We start from the raw sequence: 21,953 nt of genomic DNA on the forward strand, positions 1-21,953 counted from the left end.
TATGGAACCTGATGCAACCCTGCCTCCTCTGTGACACCACAGAACCTCTGGGAGCTCTGGAGACCGTGCTGATGCTATGGAACCTGATGCAACCCTGCCTCCACTGTGACACCACAGAAGCTCAGGGAGCCCTGGAGACTGTGGTGATGCTATGGAACCTGATGCAACCCTGCCTCCACTGTGACACCACAGAACCTCTGGGAGCCCTGGAGACCGTGCTGATGCTATGGAACCTGATGCAACCCTGCCTCCACTGTGACACCACAGAAGCTCGGGGAGCTCTGCAGACCGTGGGGATGCTGGCGAAGCTGACGGAACCCTGGGCACCACAGTGACGCTATGGAACCTGGTGGAACCGAGGGGCCACAGTGACACTGTGGGGCCTTTTGGAAGCAACAGGACCCTGGTGGGAAGCCACGGGATGATTAATCCTGCACGAACCTGCTCCAGGTGGGCTCCTCTCTCCCGGCTTCCACAGGTGCTGCTAGGATCCCACTCCGGCACTGGCTTGGCACGGGCTGACGGCTTCCTTTGGCAATGGCTCTGCTCCAGGATGGCATGCTGCAGAGAATGCAGGTAGATTTTGTGCTCACTCCTGGCATGCAGCTGGACAATAAAGCCTGATCCAGCCCCCCCTCAGCATATGTCCGGCTCTGGCATTGGGGCGGGGCAACTTTGGGAGCAGCCCCAGCCCTGCTCCTGCTCCCGGCTGGGCACCCAGCTGCTGGGACACAGGTGTGTCCTGATGCCACCGTCTACTCCTTTGAGAAGGGGAGGACAGAGTGCATCAGGGAGTTTGGTGTGGCTTACATGCGGCAAGGAGAAGGTGCAGCCCCAAACTGGCTTTCACTTCTAGAACCTTTTGCTATTGCGGGAGCAGCTGCTGGAGCTTTTCAACCGAGCTGCAAGAGTGAAAAGTGTGATGGCATGTCTATCTGAGAAGGAAGGTTCGGTGCCGCAGCCTGTTGTGCACAATTTATATGCTGATAAGAGAAGGGGGTGCTTTTGGAACGTTTTCCTTCCTGACACTTCTGTCTCTGTGAGCTTTAGCTGCTTGGACTCAGGGATACCGAAGGTATGTGAAAGTGACTGGGATGCGAGAATCATGTTGCACAGGGAACAGGGAAGGTCAGCAAATGTTTCCTGTCCTGGCACATCTCTCAGTCTGAACTGCAGCTGCAGATGCTTCACTTCCGCCAAGGACTCTGCCACCTTGAGAGAAGGATGCGCTCTATGGAGTTGAGAAAGAAAGTGCGTCTCACTAGCTTCTTTCCTCTACTTCATAGACAGCAAAGGGGCTATGAAAGGCAGCACTGGCTTTTTGTTCTAGGACTTCTTCTTTACAAGCAGCTGCTGGATGTTTGGAAGGGGGTTTGGGATATGCAAAAATGAGAGGCTAAGATGGTAAGAGGGTAAGATGGAAGTCATCTGGCAAAAGCAGAGCTCACAAAAGGGCCAGCTGAGAAAGCTCTTGCTGCCTACAACTTCAACTGCACCCCTCAAAGCAGCAGCACACATGCTGCTCTCGGCACTTTCCTTCTCAGCTCTACGCACCATCCTAAGCCTTGCCTCTCCCACACTCAGGATCCAAAGACAACGGCACCAGGGACTGCTCACACACTAAAGGCACCAGGACAAAAGGCTCACCAGCTTGGCCTTTGCATTCCCGCTGACAGCTCCACAGCTTGAACCCAGAGAACTGCCTGCTGCCAACAGCCTTTCCAATCACTCTGAGCACCTCATGACAAGGAGTGTGGGGAATGAATCTCCAGCAGCCTCCTGCCCCAGGCTGTCCCCCGGGAGCAGCCCTGCTCCAGGCCGTGACTGCCACCTGCACAGCCAAAGGACCCAGAGCCGGTGTTACACACCACGGCTGTGCCTGGCACAGAGACACCAGTGGCCACACAAGTGGCCATGGCACTGTCCACACACAGTCCCTGCTGCTGCTCCCCCAGCCGCTGGCACCAACTCCCAGCCACCCACTCCTAAAGCCACGGGGCCCACTGGGACACTGCGGGGGCTCGTGGAAGCCAGCGGCCATTGTGACACAGCGGGGCTGCACAGAGCCCACGGTGCTTTGTGACCCGTGGCTCCCAGGAGAGCCTTTGTGATGCTGGGGAACTACAAGGAAGCCTGGCTCCTCTGTGACACCACCACAGAAACTCAGGGGAGCCCTGGAGACCGTGCTGATGCTATTGAACCTGATGCAACCCTGCCTCCTCTGTGACACCACAGAAGCTCTTGGAGCCCTGGAGACCGTGGTGATGCTATGGAACCTGATGCAACCCTGCCTCCTCTGTGACACCACAGAACCTCTGGGAGCCCTGGAGACCGTGCTGATGCTATGGAACCTGATGCAACCCTGCCTCCACTGTGACACCACAGAAGCTCAGGGAGCCCTGGAGACTGTGGTGATGCTATGGAACCTGATGCAACCCTGCCTCCACTGTGACACCACAGAACCTCTGGGAGCCCTGGAGACCGTGCTGATGCTATGGAACCTGATGCAACCCTGCCTCCACTGTGACACCACAGAAGCTCGGGGAGCTCTGCAGACCGTGGGGATGCTGGCGAAGCTGACGGAACCCTGGGCACCACAGTGACGCTATGGAACCTGGTGGAACCGAGGGGCCACAGTGACACTGTGGGGCCTTTTGGAAGCAACAGGACCCTGGTGGGAAGCCACGGGATGATTAATCCTGCACGAACCTGCTCCAGGTGGGCTCCTCTCTCCCGGCTTCCACAGGTGCTGCTAGGATCCCACTCCGGCACTGGCTTGGCACGGGCTCACAGCTTCCTTTGGCAATGGCTCTGCTCCAGGATGGCATGCTGCAGAGAATGCAGGTAGATTTTGTGCTCACTCCTGGCATGCAGCTGGACAATAAAGCCTGATCCAGCCCCCCCTCAGCATATGTCCGGCTCTGGCATTGGGGCGGGGCAACTTTGGGAGCAGCCCCAGCCCTGCTCCTGCTCCCGGCTGGGCACCCAGCTGCTGGGACACAGGTGTGTCCTGATGCCACCGTCTACTCCTTTGAGAAGGGGAGGACAGAGTGCATCAGGGAGTTTGGTGTGGCTTACATGCGGCAAGGAGAAGGTGCAGCCCCAAACTGGCTTTCACTTCTAGAACCTTTTGCTATTGCGGGAGCAGCTGCTGGAGCTTTTCAACCGAGCTGCAAGAGTGAAAAGTGTGATGGCATGTCTATCTGAGAAGGAAGGTTCGGTGCCGCAGCCTGTTGTGCACAATTTATATGCTGATAAGAGAAGGGGGTGCTTTTGGAACGTTTTCCTTCCTGACACTTCTGTCTCTGTGAGCTTTAGCTGCTTGGACTCAGGGATACCGAAGGTATGTGAAAGTGACTGGGATGCGAGAATCATAGTGCACAGGGAACAGGGAAGGTCAGCAAATGTTTCCTGTCCTGGCACATCTCTCAGTCTGAACTGCAGCTGCAGATGCTTCACTTCCGCCAAGGACTCTGCCACCTTGAGAGAAGGATGCGCTCTATGGAGTTGAGAAAGAAAGTGCGTCTCACTAGCTTCTTTCCTCTACTTCATAGACAGCAAAGGGGCTATGAAAGGCAGCACTGGCTTTTTGTTCTAGGACTTCTTCTTTACAAGCAGCTGCTGGATGTTTGGAAGGGGGTTTGGGATATGCAAAAATGAGAGGCTAAGATGGTAAGAAGGTAAGATGGAAGTCATCTGGCAAAAGCAGAGCTCACAAAAGGGCCAGCTGAGAAAGCTCTTGCTGCCTACAACTTCAACTGCACCCCTCAAAGCAGCAGCACACACGCTGCTCTCGGCACTTTCCTTCTCAGCTCTACGCACCATCCTAAGCCTTGCCTCTCCCACACTCAGGATCCAAAGACAACGGCACCAGGGACTGCTCACACACTAAAGGCACCAGGACAAAAGGCTCACCAGCTTGGCCTTTGCATTCCCGCTGACAGCTCCACAGCTTGAACCCAGAGAACTGCCTGCTGCCAACAGCCTTTCCAATCACTCTGAGCACCTCATGACAAGGAGTGTGGGGAATGAATCTCCAGCAGCCTCCTGCCCCAGGCTGTCCCCCGGGAGCAGCCCTGCTCCAGGCCGTGACTGCCACCTGCACAGCCAAAGGACCCAGAGCCGGTGTTACACACCACGGCTGTGCCTGGCACAGAGACACCAGTGGCCACACAAGTGGCCATGGCACTGTCCACACACAGTCCCTGCTGCTGCTCCCCCAGCCGCTGGCACCAACTCCCAGCCACCCACTCCTAAAGCCACGGGGCCCACTGGGACACTGCGGGGGCTCGTGGAAGCCAGCGGCCATTGTGACACAGCGGGGCTGCACAGAGCCCACGGTGCTTTGTGACCCGTGGCTCCCAGGAGAGCCTTTGTGATGCTGGGGAACTACAAGGAAGCCTGGCTCCTCTGTGACACCACCACAGAAGCTCAGGGGAGCCCTGGAGACCGTGCTGATGCTATGGAACCTGATGCAACCCTGCCTCCTCTGTGACACCACAGAAGCTCTGGGAGCCCTGGAGACTGTGGTGATGCTATGGAACCTGATGCAACCCTGCCTCCACTGTGACACCACAGAACCTCTGGGAGCCCTGGAGACCGTGCTGATGCTATGGAACCTGATGCAACCCTGCCTCCACTGTGACACCACAGAAGCTCGGGGAGCTCTGCAGACCGTGGGGATGCTGGCGAAGCTGACGGAACCCTGGGCACCACAGTGACGCTATGGAACCTGGTGGAACCGAGGGGCCACAGTGACACTGTGGGGCCTTTTGGAAGCAACAGGACCCTGGTGGGAAGCCACGGGATGATTAATCCTGCACGAACCTGCTCCAGGTGGGCTCCTCTCTCCCGGCTTCCACAGGTGCTGCTAGGATCCCACTCCGGCACTGGCTTGGCACGGGCTCACGGCTTCCTTTGGCAATGGCTCTGCTCCAGGATGGCATGCTGCAGAGAATGCAGGTAGATTTTGTGCTCACTCCTGGCATGCAGCTGGACAATAAAGCCTGATCCAGCCCCCCCTCAGCATATGTCCGGCTCTGGCATTGGGGCGGGGCAACTTTGGGAGCAGCCCCAGCCCTGCTCCTGCTCCCGGCTGGGCACCCAGCTGCTGGGACACAGGTGTGTCCTGATGCCACCGTCTACTCCTTTGAGAAGGGGAGGACAGAGTGCATCAGGGAGTTTGGTGTGGCTTACATGCGGCAAGGAGAAGGTGCAGCCCCAAACTGGCTTTCACTTCTAGAACCTTTTGCTATTGCGGGAGCAGCTGCTGGAGCTTTTCAACCGAGCTGCAAGAGTGAAAAGTGTGATGGCATGTCTATCTGAGAAGGAAGGTTCGGTGCCGCAGCCTGTTGTGCACAATTTATATGCTGATAAGAGAAGGGGGTGCTTTTGGAACGTTTCCCTTCCTGACACTTCTGTCTCTGTGAGCTTTAGCTGCTTGGACTCAGGGATACCGAAGGTATGTGAAAGTGACTGGGATGCGAGAATCATGTTGCACAGGGAACAGGGAAGGTCAGCAAATGTTTCCTGTCCTGGCACATCTCTCAGTCTGAACTGCAGCTGCAGATGCTTCACTTCCGCCAAGGACTCTGCCACCTTGAGAGAAGGATGCGCTCTATGGAGTTGAGAAAGAAAGTGCGTCTCACTAGCTTCTTTCCTCTACTTCATAGACAGCAAAGGGGCTATGAAAGGCAGCACTGGCTTTTTGTTCTAGGACTTCTTCTTTACAAGCAGCTGCTGGATGTTTGGAAGGGGGTTTGGGATATGCAAAAATGAGAGGCTAAGATGGTAAGAGGGTAAGATGGAAGTCATCTGGCAAAAGCAGAGCTCACAAAAGGGCCAGCTGAGAAAGCTCTTGCTGCCTACAACTTCAACTGCACCCCTCAAAGCAGCAGCACACACGCTGCTCTCGGCACTTTCCTTCTCAGCTCTACGCACCATCCTAAGCCTTGCCTCTCCCACACTCAGGATCCAAAGACAACGGCACCAGGGACTGCTCACACACTAAAGGCACCAGGACAAAAGGCTCAGCAGCTTGGCCTTTGCATTCCCGCTGACAGCTCCACAGCTTGAACCCAGAGAACTGCCTGCTGCCAACAGCCTTTCCAATCACTCTGAGCACCTCATGACAAGGAGTGTGGGGAATGAATCTCCAGCAGCCTCCTGCCCCAGGCTGTCCCCCGGGAGCAGCCCTGCTCCAGGCCGTGACTGCCACCTGCACAGCCAAAGGACCCAGAGCCGGTGTTACACACCACGGCTGTGCCTGGCACAGAGACACCAGTGGCCACACAAGTGGCCATGGCACTGTCCACACACAGTCCCTGCTGCTGCTCCCCCAGCCGCTGGCACCAACTCCCAGCCACCCACTCCTAAAGCCACGGGGCCCACTGGGACACTGCGGGGGCTCGTGGAAGCCAGCGGCCATTGTGACACAGCGGGGCTGCACAGAGCCCACGGTGCTTTGTGACCCGTGGCTCCCAGGAGAGCCTTTGTGATGCTGGGGAACTACAAGGAAGCCTGGCTCCTCTGTGACACCACCACAGAAGCTCAGGGGAGCCCTGGAGACCGTGCTGATGCTATTGAACCTGATTGCAACCCTGCCTCCTCTGTGACACCACAGAAGCTCTTGGAGCCCTGGAGACCGTGGTGATGCTATGGAACCTGATGCAACCCTGCCTCCTCTGTGACACCACAGAACCTCTGGGAGCCCTGGAGACCGTGCTGATGCTATGGAACCTGATGCAACCCTGCCTCCACTGTGACACCACAGAAGCTCAGGGAGCCCTGGAGACTGTGGTGATGCTATGGAACCTGATGCAACCCTGCCTCCACTGTGACACCACAGAACCTCTGGGAGCCCTGGAGACCGTGCTGATGCTATGGAACCTGATGCAACCCTGCCTCCACTGTGACACCACAGAAGCTCGGGGAGCTCTGCAGACCGTGGGGATGCTGGCGAAGCTGACGGAACCCTGGGCACCACAGTGACGCTATGGAACCTGGTGGAACCGAGGGGCCACAGTGACACTGTGGGGCCTTTTGGAAGCAACAGGACCCTGGTGGGAAGCCACGGGATGATTAATCCTGCACGAACCTGCTCCAGGTGGGCTCCTCTCTCCCGGCTTCCACAGGTGCTGCTAGGATCCCACTCCGGCACTGGCTTGGCACGGGCTCACGGCTTCCTTTGGCAATGGCTCTGCTCCAGGATGGCATGCTGCAGAGAATGCAGGTAGATTTTGTGCTCACTCCTGGCATGCAGCTGGACAATAAAGCCTGATCCAGCCCCCCCTCAGCATATGTCCGGCTCTGGCATTGGGGCGGGGCAACTTTGGGAGCAGCCCCAGCCCTGCTCCTGCTCCCGGCTGGGCACCCAGCTGCTGGGACACAGGTGTGTCCTGATGCCACCGTCTACTCCTTTGAGAAGGGGAGGACAGAGTGCATCAGGGAGTTTGGTGTGGCTTACATGCGGCAAGGAGAAGGTGCAGCCCCAAACTGGCTTTCACTTCTAGAACCTTTTGCTATTGCGGGAGCAGCTGCTGGAGCTTTTCAACCGAGCTGCAAGAGTGAAAAGTGTGATGGCATGTCTATCTGAGAAGAAAGGTTCGGTGCCGCAGCCTGTTGTGCACAATTTATATGCTGATAAGAGAAGGGGGTGCTTTTGGAACGTTTTCCTTCCTGACACTTCTGTCTCTGTGAGCTTTAGCTGCTTGGACTCAGGGATACCGAAGGTATGTGAAAGTGACTGGGATGCGAGAATCATGTTGCACAGGGAACAGGGAAGGTCAGCAAATGTTTCCTGTCCTGGCACATCTCTCAGTCTGAACTGCAGCTGCAGATGCTTCACTTCCGCCAAGGACTCTGCCACCTTGAGAGAAGGATGCGCTCTATGGAGTTGAGAAAGAAAGTGCGTCTCACTAGCTTCTTTCCTCTACTTCATAGACAGCAAAGGGGCTATGAAAGGCAGCACTGGCTTTTTGTTCTAGGACTTCTTCTTTACAAGCAGCTGCTGGATGTTTGGAAGGGGGTTTGGGATATGCAAAAATGAGAGGCTAAGATGGTAAGAGGGTAAGATGGAAGTCATCTGGCAAAAGCAGAGCTCACAAAAGGGCCAGCTGAGAAAGCTCTTGCTGCCTACAACTTCAACTGCACCCCTCAAAGCAGCAGCACACATGCTGCTCTCGGCACTTTCCTTCTCAGCTCTACGCACCATCCTAAGCCTTGCCTCTCCCACACTCAGGATCCAAAGACAACGGCACCAGGGACTGCTCACACACTAAAGGCACCAGGACAAAAGGCTCACCAGCTTGGCCTTTGCATTCCCGCTGACAGCTCCACAGCTTGAACCCAGAGAACTGCCTGCTGCCAACAGCCTTTCCAATCACTCTGAGCACCTCATGACAAGGAGTGTGGGGAATGAATCTCCAGCAGCCTCCTGCCCCAGGCTGTCCCCCGGGAGCAGCCCTGCTCCAGGCCGTGACTGCCACCTGCACAGCCAAAGGACCCAGAGCCGGTGTTACACACCACGGCTGTGCCTGGCACAGAGACACCAGTGGCCACACAAGTGGCCATGGCACTGTCCACACACAGTCCCTGCTGCTGCTCCCCCAGCCGCTGGCACCAACTCCCAGCCACCCACTCCTAAAGCCACGGGGCCCACTGGGACACTGCGGGGGCTCGTGGAAGCCAGCGGCCATTGTGACACAGCGGGGCTGCACAGAGCCCACGGTGCTTTGTGACCCGTGGCTCCCAGGAGAGCCTTTGTGATGCTGGGGAACTACAAGGAAGCCTGGCTCCTCTGTGACACCACCACAGAAACTCAGGGGAGCCCTGGAGACCGTGCTGATGCTATTGAACCTGATGCAACCCTGCCTCCTCTGTGACACCACAGAAGCTCTTGGAGCCCTGGAGACCGTGGTGATGCTATGGAACCTGATGCAACCCTGCCTCCTCTGTGACACCACAGAACCTCTGGGAGCCCTGGAGACCGTGCTGATGCTATGGAACCTGATGCAACCCTGCCTCCACTGTGACACCACAGAAGCTCAGGGAGCCCTGGAGACTGTGGTGATGCTATGGAACCTGATGCAACCCTGCCTCCACTGTGACACCACAGAACCTCTGGGAGCCCTGGAGACCGTGCTGATGCTATGGAACCTGATGCAACCCTGCCTCCACTGTGACACCACAGAAGCTCGGGGAGCTCTGCAGACCGTGGGGATGCTGGCGAAGCTGACGGAACCCTGGGCACCACAGTGACGCTATGGAACCTGGTGGAACCGAGGGGCCACAGTGACACTGTGGGGCCTTTTGGAAGCAACAGGACCCTGGTGGGAAGCCACGGGATGATTAATCCTGCACGAACCTGCTCCAGGTGGGCTCCTCTCTCCCGGCTTCCACAGGTGCTGCTAGGATCCCACTCCGGCACTGGCTTGGCACGGGCTGACGGCTTCCTTTGGCAATGGCTCTGCTCCAGGATGGCATGCTGCAGAGAATGCAGGTAGATTTTGTGCTCACTCCTGGCATGCAGCTGGACAATAAAGCCTGATCCAGCCCCCCCTCAGCATATGTCCGGCTCTGGCATTGGGGCGGGGCAACTTTGGGAGCAGCCCCAGCCCTGCTCCTGCTCCCGGCTGGGCACCCAGCTGCTGGGACACAGGTGTGTCCTGATGCCACCGTCTACTCCTTTGAGAAGGGGAGGACAGAGTGCATCAGGGAGTTTGGTGTGGCTTACATGCGGCAAGGAGAAGGTGCAGCCCCAAACTGGCTTTCACTTCTAGAACCTTTTGCTATTGCGGGAGCAGCTGCTGGAGCTTTTCAACCGAGCTGCAAGAGTGAAAAGTGTGATGGCATGTCTATCTGAGAAGGAAGGTTCGGTGCCGCAGCCTGTTGTGCACAATTTATATGCTGATAAGAGAAGGGGGTGCTTTTGGAACGTTTTCCTTCCTGACACTTCTGTCTCTGTGAGCTTTAGCTGCTTGGACTCAGGGATACCGAAGGTATGTGAAAGTGACTGGGATGCGAGAATCATGTTGCACAGGGAACAGGGAAGGTCAGCAAATGTTTCCTGTCCTGGCACATCTCTCAGTCTGAACTGCAGCTGCAGATGCTTCACTTCCGCCAAGGACTCTGCCACCTTGAGAGAAGGATGCGCTCTATGGAGTTGAGAAAGAAAGTGCGTCTCACTAGCTTCTTTCCTCTACTTCATAGACAGCAAAGGGGCTATGAAAGGCAGCACTGGCTTTTTGTTCTAGGACTTCTTCTTTACAAGCAGCTGCTGGATGTTTGGAAGGGGGTTTGGGATATGCAAAAATGAGAGGCTAAGATGGTAAGAAGGTAAGATGGAAGTCATCTGGCAAAAGCAGAGCTCACAAAAGGGCCAGCTGAGAAAGCTCTTGCTGCCTACAACTTCAACTGCACCCCTCAAAGCAGCAGCACACACGCTGCTCTCGGCACTTTCCTTCTCAGCTCTACGCACCATCCTAAGCCTTGCCTCTCCCACACTCAGGATCCAAAGACAACGGCACCAGGGACTGCTCACACACTAAAGGCACCAGGACAAAAGGCTCACCAGCTTGGCCTTTGCATTCCCGCTGACAGCTCCACAGCTTGAACCCAGAGAACTGCCTGCTGCCAACAGCCTTTCCAATCACTCTGAGCACCTCATGACAAGGAGTGTGGGGAATGAATCTCCAGCAGCCTCCTGCCCCAGGCTGTCCCCCGGGAGCAGCCCTGCTCCAGGCCGTGACTGCCACCTGCACAGCCAAAGGACCCAGAGCCGGTGTTACACACCACGGCTGTGCCTGGCACAGAGACACCAGTGGCCACACAAGTGGCCATGGCACTGTCCACACACAGTCCCTGCTGCTCCTCCCCCAGCCGCTGGCACCAACTCCCAGCCACCCACTCCTAAAGCCACGGGGCCCACTGGGACACTGCGGGGGCTCGTGGAAGCCAGCGGCCATTGTGACACAGCGGGGCTGCACAGAGCCCACGGTGCTTTGTGACCCGTGGCTCCCAGGAGAGCCTTTGTGATGCTGGGGAACTACAAGGAAGCCTGGCTCCTCTGTGACACCACCACAGAAGCTCAGGGGAGCCCTGGAGACCGTGCTGATGCTATGGAACCTGATGCAACCCTGCCTCCTCTGTGACACCACAGAAGCTCTGGGAGCCCTGGAGACTGTGGTGATGCTATGGAACCTGATGCAACCCTGCCTCCACTGTGACACCACAGAACCTCTGGGAGCCCTGGAGACCGTGCTGATGCTATGGAACCTGATGCAACCCTGCCTCCACTGTGACACCACAGAAGCTCGGGGAGCTCTGCAGACCGTGGGGATGCTGGCGAAGCTGACGGAACCCTGGGCACCACAGTGACGCTATGGAACCTGGTGGAACCGAGGGGCCACAGTGACACTGTGGGGCCTTTTGGAAGCAACAGGACCCTGGTGGGAAGCCACGGGATGATTAATCCTGCACGAACCTGCTCCAGGTGGGCTCCTCTCTCCCGGCTTCCACAGGTGCTGCTAGGATCCCACTCCGGCACTGGCTTGGCACGGGCTCACGGCTTCCTTTGGCAATGGCTCTGCTCCAGGATGGCATGCTGCAGAGAATGCAGGTAGATTTTGTGCTCACTCCTGGCATGCAGCTGGACAATAAAGCCTGATCCAGCCCCCCCTCAGCATATGTCCGGCTCTGGCATTGGGGCGGGGCAACTTTGGGAGCAGCCCCAGCCCTGCTCCTGCTCCCGGCTGGGCACCCAGCTGCTGGGACACAGGTGTGTCCTGATGCCACCGTCTACTCCTTTGAGAAGGGGAGGACAGAGTGCATCAGGGAGTTTGGTGTGGCTTACATGCGGCAAGGAGAAGGTGCAGCCCCAAACTGGCTTTCACTTCTAGAACCTTTTGCTATTGCGGGAGCAGCTGCTGGAGCTTTTCAACCGAGCTGCAAGAGTGAAAAGTGTGATGGCATGTCTATCTGAGAAGGAAGGTTCGGTGCCGCAGCCTGTTGTGCACAATTTATATGCTGATAAGAGAAGGGGGTGCTTTTGGAACGTTTCCCTTCCTGACACTTCTGTCTCTGTGAGCTTTAGCTGCTTGGACTCAGGGATACCGAAGGTATGTGAAAGTGACTGGGATGCGAGAATCATGTTGCACAGGGAACAGGGAAGGTCAGCAAATGTTTCCTGTCCTGGCACATCTCTCAGTCTGAACTGCAGCTGCAGATGCTTCACTTCCGCCAAGGACTCTGCCACCTTGAGAGAAGGATGCGCTCTATGGAGTTGAGAAAGAAAGTGCGTCTCACTAGCTTCTTTCCTCTACTTCATAGACAGCAAAGGGGCTATGAAAGGCAGCACTGGCTTTTTGTTCTAGGACTTCTTCTTTACAAGCAGCTGCTGGATGTTTGGAAGGGGGTTTGGGATATGCAAAAATGAGAGGCTAAGATGGTAAGAGGGTAAGATGGAAGTCATCTGGCAAAAGCAGAGCTCACAAAAGGGCCAGCTGAGAAAGCTCTTGCTGCCTACAACTTCAACTGCACCCCTCAAAGCAGCAGCACACACGCTGCTCTCGGCACTTTCCTTCTCAGCTCTACGCACCATCCTAAGCCTTGCCTCTCCCACACTCAGGATCCAAAGACAACGGCACCAGGGACTGCTCACACACTAAAGGCACCAGGACAAAAGGCTCAGCAGCTTGGCCTTTGCATTCCCGCTGACAGCTCCACAGCTTGAACCCAGAGAACTGCCTGCTGCCAACAGCCTTTCCAATCACTCTGAGCACCTCATGACAAGGAGTGTGGGGAATGAATCTCCAGCAGCCTCCTGCCCCAGGCTGTCCCCCGGGAGCAGCCCTGCTCCAGGCCGTGACTGCCACCTGCACAGCCAAAGGACCCAGAGCCGGTGTTACACACCACGGCTGTGCCTGGCACAGAGACACCAGTGGCCACACAAGTGGCCATGGCACTGTCCACACACAGTCCCTGCTGCTGCTCCCCCAGCCGCTGGCACCAACTCCCAGCCACCCACTCCTAAAGCCACGGGGCCCACTGGGACACTGCGGGGGCTCGTGGAAGCCAGCGGCCATTGTGACACAGCGGGGCTGCACAGAGCCCACGGTGCTTTGTGACCCGTGGCTCCCAGGAGAGCCTTTGTGATGCTGGGGAACTACAAGGAAGCCTGGCTCCTCTGTGACACCACCACAGAAGCTCAGGGGAGCCCTGGAGACCGTGCTGATGCTATTGAACCTGATTGCAACCCTGCCTCCTCTGTGACACCACAGAAGCTCTTGGAGCCCTGGAGACCGTGGTGATGCTATGGAACCTGATGCAACCCTGCCTCCTCTGTGACACCACAGAACCTCTGGGAGCCCTGGAGACCGTGCTGATGCTATGGAACCTGATGCAACCCTGCCTCCACTGTGACACCACAGAAGCTCAGGGAGCCCTGGAGACTGTGGTGATGCTATGGAACCTGATGCAACCCTGCCTCCACTGTGACACCACAGAACCTCTGGGAGCCCTGGAGACCGTGCTGATGCTATGGAACCTGATGCAACCCTGCCTCCACTGTGACACCACAGAAGCTCGGGGAGCTCTGCAGACCGTGGGGATGCTGGCGAAGCTGACGGAACCCTGGGCACCACAGTGACGCTATGGAACCTGGTGGAACCGAGGGGCCACAGTGACACTGTGGGGCCTTTTGGAAGCAACAGGACCCTGGTGGGAAGCCACGGGATGATTAATCCTGCACGAACCTGCTCCAGGTGGGCTCCTCTCTCCCGGCTTCCACAGGTGCTGCTAGGATCCCACTCCGGCACTGGCTTGGCACGGGCTCACGGCTTCCTTTGGCAATGGCTCTGCTCCAGGATGGCATGCTGCAGAGAATGCAGGTAGATTTTGTGCTCACTCCTGGCATGCAGCTGGACAATAAAGCCTGATCCAGCCCCCCCTCAGCATATGTCCGGCTCTGGCATTGGGGCGGGGCAACTTTGGGAGCAGCCCCAGCCCTGCTCCTGCTCCCGGCTGGGCACCCAGCTGCTGGGACACAGGTGTGTCCTGATGCCACCGTCTACTCCTTTGAGAAGGGGAGGACAGAGTGCATCAGGGAGTTTGGTGTGGCTTACATGCGGCAAGGAGAAGGTGCAGCCCCAAACTGGCTTTCACTTCTAGAACCTTTTGCTATTGCGGGAGCAGCTGCTGGAGCTTTTCAACCGAGCTGCAAGAGTGAAAAGTGTGATGGCATGTCTATCTGAGAAGGAAGGTTCGGTGCCGCAGCCTGTTGTGCACAATTTATATGCTGATAAGAGAAGGGGGTGCTTTTGGAACGTTTTCCTTCCTGACACTTCTGTCTCTGTGAGCTTTAGCTGCTTGGACTCAGGGATACCGAAGGTATGTGAAAGTGACTGGGATGCGAGAATCATGTTGCACAGGGAACAGGGAAGGTCAGCAAATGTTTCCTGTCCTGGCACATCTCTCAGTCTGAACTGCAGCTGCAGATGCTTCACTTCCGCCAAGGACTCTGCCACCTTGAGAGAAGGATGCGCTCTATGGAGTTGAGAAAGAAAGTGCGTCTCACTAGCTTCTTTCCTCTACTTCATAGACAGCAAAGGGGCTATGAAAGGCAGCACTGGCTTTTTGTTCTAGGACTTCTTCTTTACAAGCAGCTGCTGGATGTTTGGAAGGGGGTTTGGGATATGCAAAAATGAGAGGCTAAGATGGTAAGAGGGTAAGATGGAAGTCATCTGGCAAAAGCAGAGCTCACAAAAGGGCCAGCTGAGAAAGCTCTTGCTGCCTACAACTTCAACTGCACCCCTCAAAGCAGCAGCACACACGCTGCTCTCGGCACTTTCCTTCTCAGCTCTACGCACCATCCTAAGCCTTGCCTCTCCCACACTCAGGATCCAAAGACAACGGCACCAGGGACTGCTCACACACTAAAGGCACCAGGACAAAAGGCTCACCAGCTTGGCCTTTGCATTCCCGCTGACAGCTCCACAGCTTGAACCCAGAGAACTGCCTGCTGCCAACAGCCTTTCCAATCACTCTGAGCACCTCATGACAAGGAGTGTGGGGAATGAATCTCCAGCAGCCTCCTGCCCCAGGCTGTCCCCCGGGAGCAGCCCTGCTCCAGGCCGTGACTGCCACCTGCACAGCCAAAGGACCCAGAGCCGGTGTTACACACCACGGCTGTGCCTGGCACAGAGACACCAGTGGCCACACAAGTGGCCATGGCACTGTCCACACACAGTCCCTGCTGCTGCTCCCCCAGCCGCTGGCACCAACTCCCAGCCACCCACTCCTAAAGCTACGGGGCCCACTGGGACACTGCGGGGGCTCGTGGAAGCCAGCGGCCATTGTGACACAGCGGGGCTGCACAGAGCCCACGGTGCTTTGTGACCCGTGGCTCCCAGGAGAGCCTTTGTGATGCTGGGGAACTACAAGGAAGCCTGGCTCCTCTGTGACACCACCACAGAAGCTCAGGGGAGCCCTGGAGACCGTGCTGATGCTATGGAACCTGATGCAACCCTGCCTCCTCTGTGACACCACAGAACCTCTGGGAGCCCTGGAGACCGTGCTGATGCTATGGAACCTGATGCAACCCTGCCTCCACTGTGACACCACAGAAGCTCAGGGAGCCCTGGAGACTGTGGTGATGCTATGGAACCTGATGCAACCCTGCCTCCACTGTGACACCACAGAACCTCTGGGAGCCCTGGAGACCGTGCTGATGCTATGGAACCTGATGCAACCCTGCCTCCACTGTGACACCACAGAAGCTCGGGGAGCTCTGCAGACCGTGGGGATGCTGGCGAAGCTGACGGAACCCTGGGCACCACAGTGACGCTATGGAACCTGGTGGAACCGAGGGGCCACAGTGACACTGTGGGGCCTTTTGGAAGCAACAGGACCCTGGTGGGAAGCCACGGGATGATTAATCCTGCACGAACCTGCTCCAGGTGGGCTCCTCTCTCCCGGCTTCCACAGGTGCTGCTAGGATCCCACTCCGGCACTGGCTTGGCACGGGCTCACGGCTTCCTTTGGCAATGGCTCTGCTCCAGGATGGCATGCTGCAGAGAATGCAGGTAGATTTTGTGCTCACTCCTGGCATGCAGCTGGACAATAAAGCCTGATCCAGCCCCCCCTCAGCATATGTCCGGCTCTGGCATTGGGGCGGGGCAACTTTGGGAGCAGCCCCAGCCCTGCTCCTGCTCCCGGCTGGGCACCCAGCTGCTGGGACACAGGTGTGTCCTGATGCCACCGTCTACTCCTTTGAGAAGGGGAGGACAGAGTGCATCAGGGAGTTTGGTGTGGCTTACATGCGGCAAGGAGAAGGTGCAGCCCCAAACTGGCTTTCACTTCTAGAACCTTTTGCTATTGCGGGAGCAGCTGCTGGAGCTTTTCAACCGAGCTGCAAGAGTGAAAAGTGTGATGGCATGTCTATCTGAGAAGAAAGGTTCGGTGCCGCAGCCTGTTGTGCACAATTTATATGCTGATAAGAGAAGGGGGTGCTTTTGGAACGTTTTCCTTCCTGACACTTCTGTCTCTGTGAGCTTTAGCTGCTTGGACTCAGGGATACCGAAGGTATGTGAAAGTGACTGGGATGCGAGAATCATGTTGCACAGGGAACAGGGAAGGTCAGCAAATGTTTCCTGTCCTGGCACATCTCTCAGTCTGAACTGCAGCTGCAGATGCTTCACTTCCGCCAAGGACTCTGCCACCTTGAGAGAAGGATGCGCTCTATGGAGTTGAGAAAGAAAGTGCGTCTCACTAGCTTCTTTCCTCTACTTCATAGACAGCAAAGGGGCTATGAAAGGCAGCACTGGCTTTTTGTTCTAGGACTTCTTCTTTACAAGCAGCTGCTGGATGTTTGGAAGGGGGTTTGGGATATGCAAAAATGAGAGGCTAAGATGGTAAGAGGGTAAGATGGAAGTCATCTGGCAAAAGCAGAGCTCACAAAAGGGCCAGCTGAGAAAGCTCTTGCTGCCTACAACTTCAACTGCACCCCTCAAAGCAGCAGCACACATGCTGCTCTCGGCACTTTCCTTCTCAGCTCTACGCACCATCCTAAGCCTTGCCTCTCCCACACTCAGGATCCAAAGACAACGGCACCAGGGACTGCTCACACACTAAAGGCACCAGGACAAAAGGCTCACCAGCTTGGCCTTTGCATTCCCGCTGACAGCTCCACAGCTTGAACCCAGAGAACTGCCTGCTGCCAACAGCCTTTCCAATCACTCTGAGCACCTCATGACAAGGAGTGTGGGGAATGAATCTCCAGCAGCCTCCTGCCCCAGGCTGTCCCCCGGGAGCAGCCCTGCTCCAGGCCGTGACTGCCACCTGCACAGCCAAAGGACCCAGAGCCGGTGTTACACACCACGGCTGTGCCTGGCACAGAGACACCAGTGGCCACACAAGTGGCCATGGCACTGTCCACACACAGTCCCTGCTGCTGCTCCCCCAGCCGCTGGCACCAACTCCCAGCCACCCACTCCTAAAGCCACGGGGCCCACTGGGACACTGCGGGGGCTCGTGGAAGCCAGCGGCCATTGTGACACAGCGGGGCTGCACAGAGCCCACGGTGCTTTGTGACCCGTGGCTCCCAGGAGAGCCTTTGTGATGCTGGGGAACTACAAGGAAGCCTGGCTCCTCTGTGACACCACCACAGAAACTCAGGGGAGCCCTGGAGACCGTGCTGATGCTATTGAACCTGATGCAACCCTGCCTCCTCTGTGACACCACAGAAGCTCTTGGAGCCCTGGAGACCGTGGTGATGCTATGGAACCTGATGCAACCCTGCCTCCTCTGTGACACCACAGAACCTCTGGGAGCCCTGGAGACCGTGCTGATGCTATGGAACCTGATGCAACCCTGCCTCCACTGTGACACCACAGAAGCTCAGGGAGCCCTGGAGACTGTGGTGATGCTATGGAACCTGATGCAACCCTGCCTCCACTGTGACACCACAGAACCTCTGGGAGCCCTGGAGACCGTGCTGATGCTATGGAACCTGATGCAACCCTGCCTCCACTGTGACACCACAGAAGCTCGGGGAGCTCTGCAGACCGTGGGGATGCTGGCGAAGCTGACGGAACCCTGGGCACCACAGTGACGCTATGGAACCTGGTGGAACCGAGGGGCCACAGTGACACTGTGGGGCCTTTTGGAAGCAACAGGACCCTGGTGGGAAGCCACGGGATGATTAATCCTGCACGAACCTGCTCCAGGTGGGCTCCTCTCTCCCGGCTTCCACAGGTGCTGCTAGGATCCCACTCCGGCACTGGCTTGGCACGGGCTGACGGCTTCCTTTGGCAATGGCTCTGCTCCAGGATGGCATGCTGCAGAGAATGCAGGTAGATTTTGTGCTCACTCCTGGCATGCAGCTGGACAATAAAGCCTGATCCAGCCCCCCCTCAGCATATGTCCGGCTCTGGCATTGGGGCGGGGCAACTTTGGGAGCAGCCCCAGCCCTGCTCCTGCTCCCGGCTGGGCACCCAGCTGCTGGGACACAGGTGTGTCCTGATGCCACCGTCTACTCCTTTGAGAAGGGGAGGACAGAGTGCATCAGGGAGTTTGGTGTGGCTTACATGCGGCAAGGAGAAGGTGCAGCCCCAAACTGGCTTTCACTTCTAGAACCTTTTGCTATTGCGGGAGCAGCTGCTGGAGCTTTTCAACCGAGCTGCAAGAGTGAAAAGTGTGATGGCATGTCTATCTGAGAAGGAAGGTTCGGTGCCGCAGCCTGTTGTGCACAATTTATATGCTGATAAGAGAAGGGGGTGCTTTTGGAACGTTTTCCTTCCTGACACTTCTGTCTCTGTGAGCTTTAGCTGCTTGGACTCAGGGATACCGAAGGTATGTGAAAGTGACTGGGATGCGAGAATCATGTTGCACAGGGAACAGGGAAGGTCAGCAAATGTTTCCTGTCCTGGCACATCTCTCAGTCTGAACTGCAGCTGCAGATGCTTCACTTCCGCCAAGGACTCTGCCACCTTGAGAGAAGGATGCGCTCTATGGAGTTGAGAAAGAAAGTGCGTCTCACTAGCTTCTTTCCTCTACTTCATAGACAGCAAAGGGGCTATGAAAGGCAGCACTGGCTTTTTGTTCTAGGACTTCTTCTTTACAAGCAGCTGCTGGATGTTTGGAAGGGGGTTTGGGATATGCAAAAATGAGAGGCTAAGATGGTAAGAAGGTAAGATGGAAGTCATCTGGCAAAAGCAGAGCTCACAAAAGGGCCAGCTGAGAAAGCTCTTGCTGCCTACAACTTCAACTGCACCCCTCAAAGCAGCAGCACACACGCTGCTCTCGGCACTTTCCTTCTCAGCTCTACGCACCATCCTAAGCCTTGCCTCTCCCACACTCAGGATCCAAAGACAACGGCACCAGGGACTGCTCACACACTAAAGGCACCAGGACAAAAGGCTCACCAGCTTGGCCTTTGCATTCCCGCTGACAGCTCCACAGCTTGAACCCAGAGAACTGCCTGCTGCCAACAGCCTTTCCAATCACTCTGAGCACCTCATGACAAGGAGTGTGGGGAATGAATCTCCAGCAGCCTCCTGCCCCAGGCTGTCCCCCGGGAGCAGCCCTGCTCCAGGCCGTGACTGCCACCTGCACAGCCAAAGGACCCAGAGCCGGTGTTACACACCACGGCTGTGCCTGGCACAGAGACACCAGTGGCCACACAAGTGGCCATGGCACTGTCCACACACAGTCCCTGCTGCTGCTCCCCCAGCCGCTGGCACCAACTCCCAGCCACCCACTCCTAAAGCCACGGGGCCCACTGGGACACTGCGGGGGCTCGTGGAAGCCAGCGGCCATTGTGACACAGCGGGGCTGCACAGAGCCCACGGTGCTTTGTGACCCGTGGCTCCCAGGAGAGCCTTTGTGATGCTGGGGAACTACAAGGAAGCCTGGCTCCTCTGTGACACCACCACAGAAGCTCAGGGGAGCCCTGGAGACCGTGCTGATGCTATGGAACCTGATGCAACCCTGCCTCCTCTGTGACACCACAGAAGCTCTGGGAGCCCTGGAGACTGTGGTGATGCTATGGAACCTGATGCAACCCTGCCTCCACTGTGACACCACAGAACCTCTGGGAGCCCTGGAGACCGTGCTGATGCTATGGAACCTGATGCAACCCTGCCTCCACTGTGACACCACAGAAGCTCGGGGAGCTCTGCAGACCGTGGGGATGCTGGCGAAGCTGACGGAACCCTGGGCACCACAGTGACGCTATGGAACCTGGTGGAACCGAGGGGCCACAGTGACACTGTGGGGCCTTTTGGAAGCAACAGGACCCTGGTGGGAAGCCACGGGATGATTAATCCTGCACGAACCTGCTCCAGGTGGGCTCCTCTCTCCCGGCTTCCACAGGTGCTGCTAGGATCCCACTCCGGCACTGGCTTGGCACGGGCTCACGGCTTCCTTTGGCAATGGCTCTGCTCCAGGATGGCATGCTGCAGAGAATGCAGGTAGATTTTGTGCTCACTCCTGGCATGCAGCTGGACAATAAAGCCTGATCCAGCCCCCCCTCAGCATATGTCCGGCTCTGGCATTGGGGCGGGGCAACTTTGGGAGCAGCCCCAGCCCTGCTCCTGCTCCCGGCTGGGCACCCAGCTGCTGGGACACAGGTGTGTCCTGATGCCACCGTCTACTCCTTTGAGAAGGGGAGGACAGAGTGCATCAGGGAGTTTGGTGTGGCTTACATGCGGCAAGGAGAAGGTGCAGCCCCAAACTGGCTTTCACTTCTAGAACCTTTTGCTATTGCGGGAGCAGCTGCTGGAGCTTTTCAACCGAGCTGCAAGAGTGAAAAGTGTGATGGCATGTCTATCTGAGAAGGAAGGTTCGGTGCCGCAGCCTGTTGTGCACAATTTATATGCTGATAAGAGAAGGGGGTGCTTTTGGAACGTTTCCCTTCCTGACACTTCTGTCTCTGTGAGCTTTAGCTGCTTGGACTCAGGGATACCGAAGGTATGTGAAAGTGACTGGGATGCGAGAATCATGTTGCACAGGGAACAGGGAAGGTCAGCAAATGTTTCCTGTCCTGGCACATCTCTCAGTCTGAACTGCAGCTGCAGATGCTTCACTTCCGCCAAGGACTCTGCCACCTTGAGAGAAGGATGCGCTCTATGGAGTTGAGAAAGAAAGTGCGTCTCACTAGCTTCTTTCCTCTACTTCATAGACAGCAAAGGGGCTATGAAAGGCAGCACTGGCTTTTTGTTCTAGGACTTCTTCTTTACAAGCAGCTGCTGGATGTTTGGAAGGGGGTTTGGGATATGCAAAAATGAGAGGCTAAGATGGTAAGAGGGTAAGATGGAAGTCATCTGGCAAAAGCAGAGCTCACAAAAGGGCCAGCTGAGAAAGCTCTTGCTGCCTACAACTTCAACTGCACCCCTCAAAGCAGCAGCACACACGCTGCTCTCGGCACTTTCCTTCTCAGCTCTACGCACCATCCTAAGCCTTGCCTCTCCCACACTCAGGATCCAAAGACAACGGCACCAGGGACTGCTCACACACTAAAGGCACCAGGACAAAAGGCTCAGCAGCTTGGCCTTTGCATTCCCGCTGACAGCTCCACAGCTTGAACCCAGAGAACTGCCTGCTGCCAACAGCCTTTCCAATCACTCTGAGCACCTCATGACAAGGAGTGTGGGGAATGAATCTCCAGCAGCCTCCTGCCCCAGGCTGTCCCCCGGGAGCAGCCCTGCTCCAGGCCGTGACTGCCACCTGCACAGCCAAAGGACCCAGAGCCGGTGTTACACACCACGGCTGTGCCTGGCACAGAGACACCAGTGGCCACACAAGTGGCCATGGCACTGTCCACACACAGTCCCTGCTGCTGCTCCCCCAGCCGCTGGCACCAACTCCCAGCCACCCACTCCTAAAGCCACGGGGCCCACTGGGACACTGCGGGGGCTCGTGGAAGCCAGCGGCCATTGTGACACAGCGGGGCTGCACAG

Source organism: Aphelocoma coerulescens, unplaced genomic scaffold (assembly GCF_041296385.1).
Source record: "Aphelocoma coerulescens isolate FSJ_1873_10779 unplaced genomic scaffold, UR_Acoe_1.0 HiC_scaffold_109, whole genome shotgun sequence".
Taxonomy (NCBI): domain Eukaryota; kingdom Metazoa; phylum Chordata; class Aves; order Passeriformes; family Corvidae; genus Aphelocoma; species Aphelocoma coerulescens.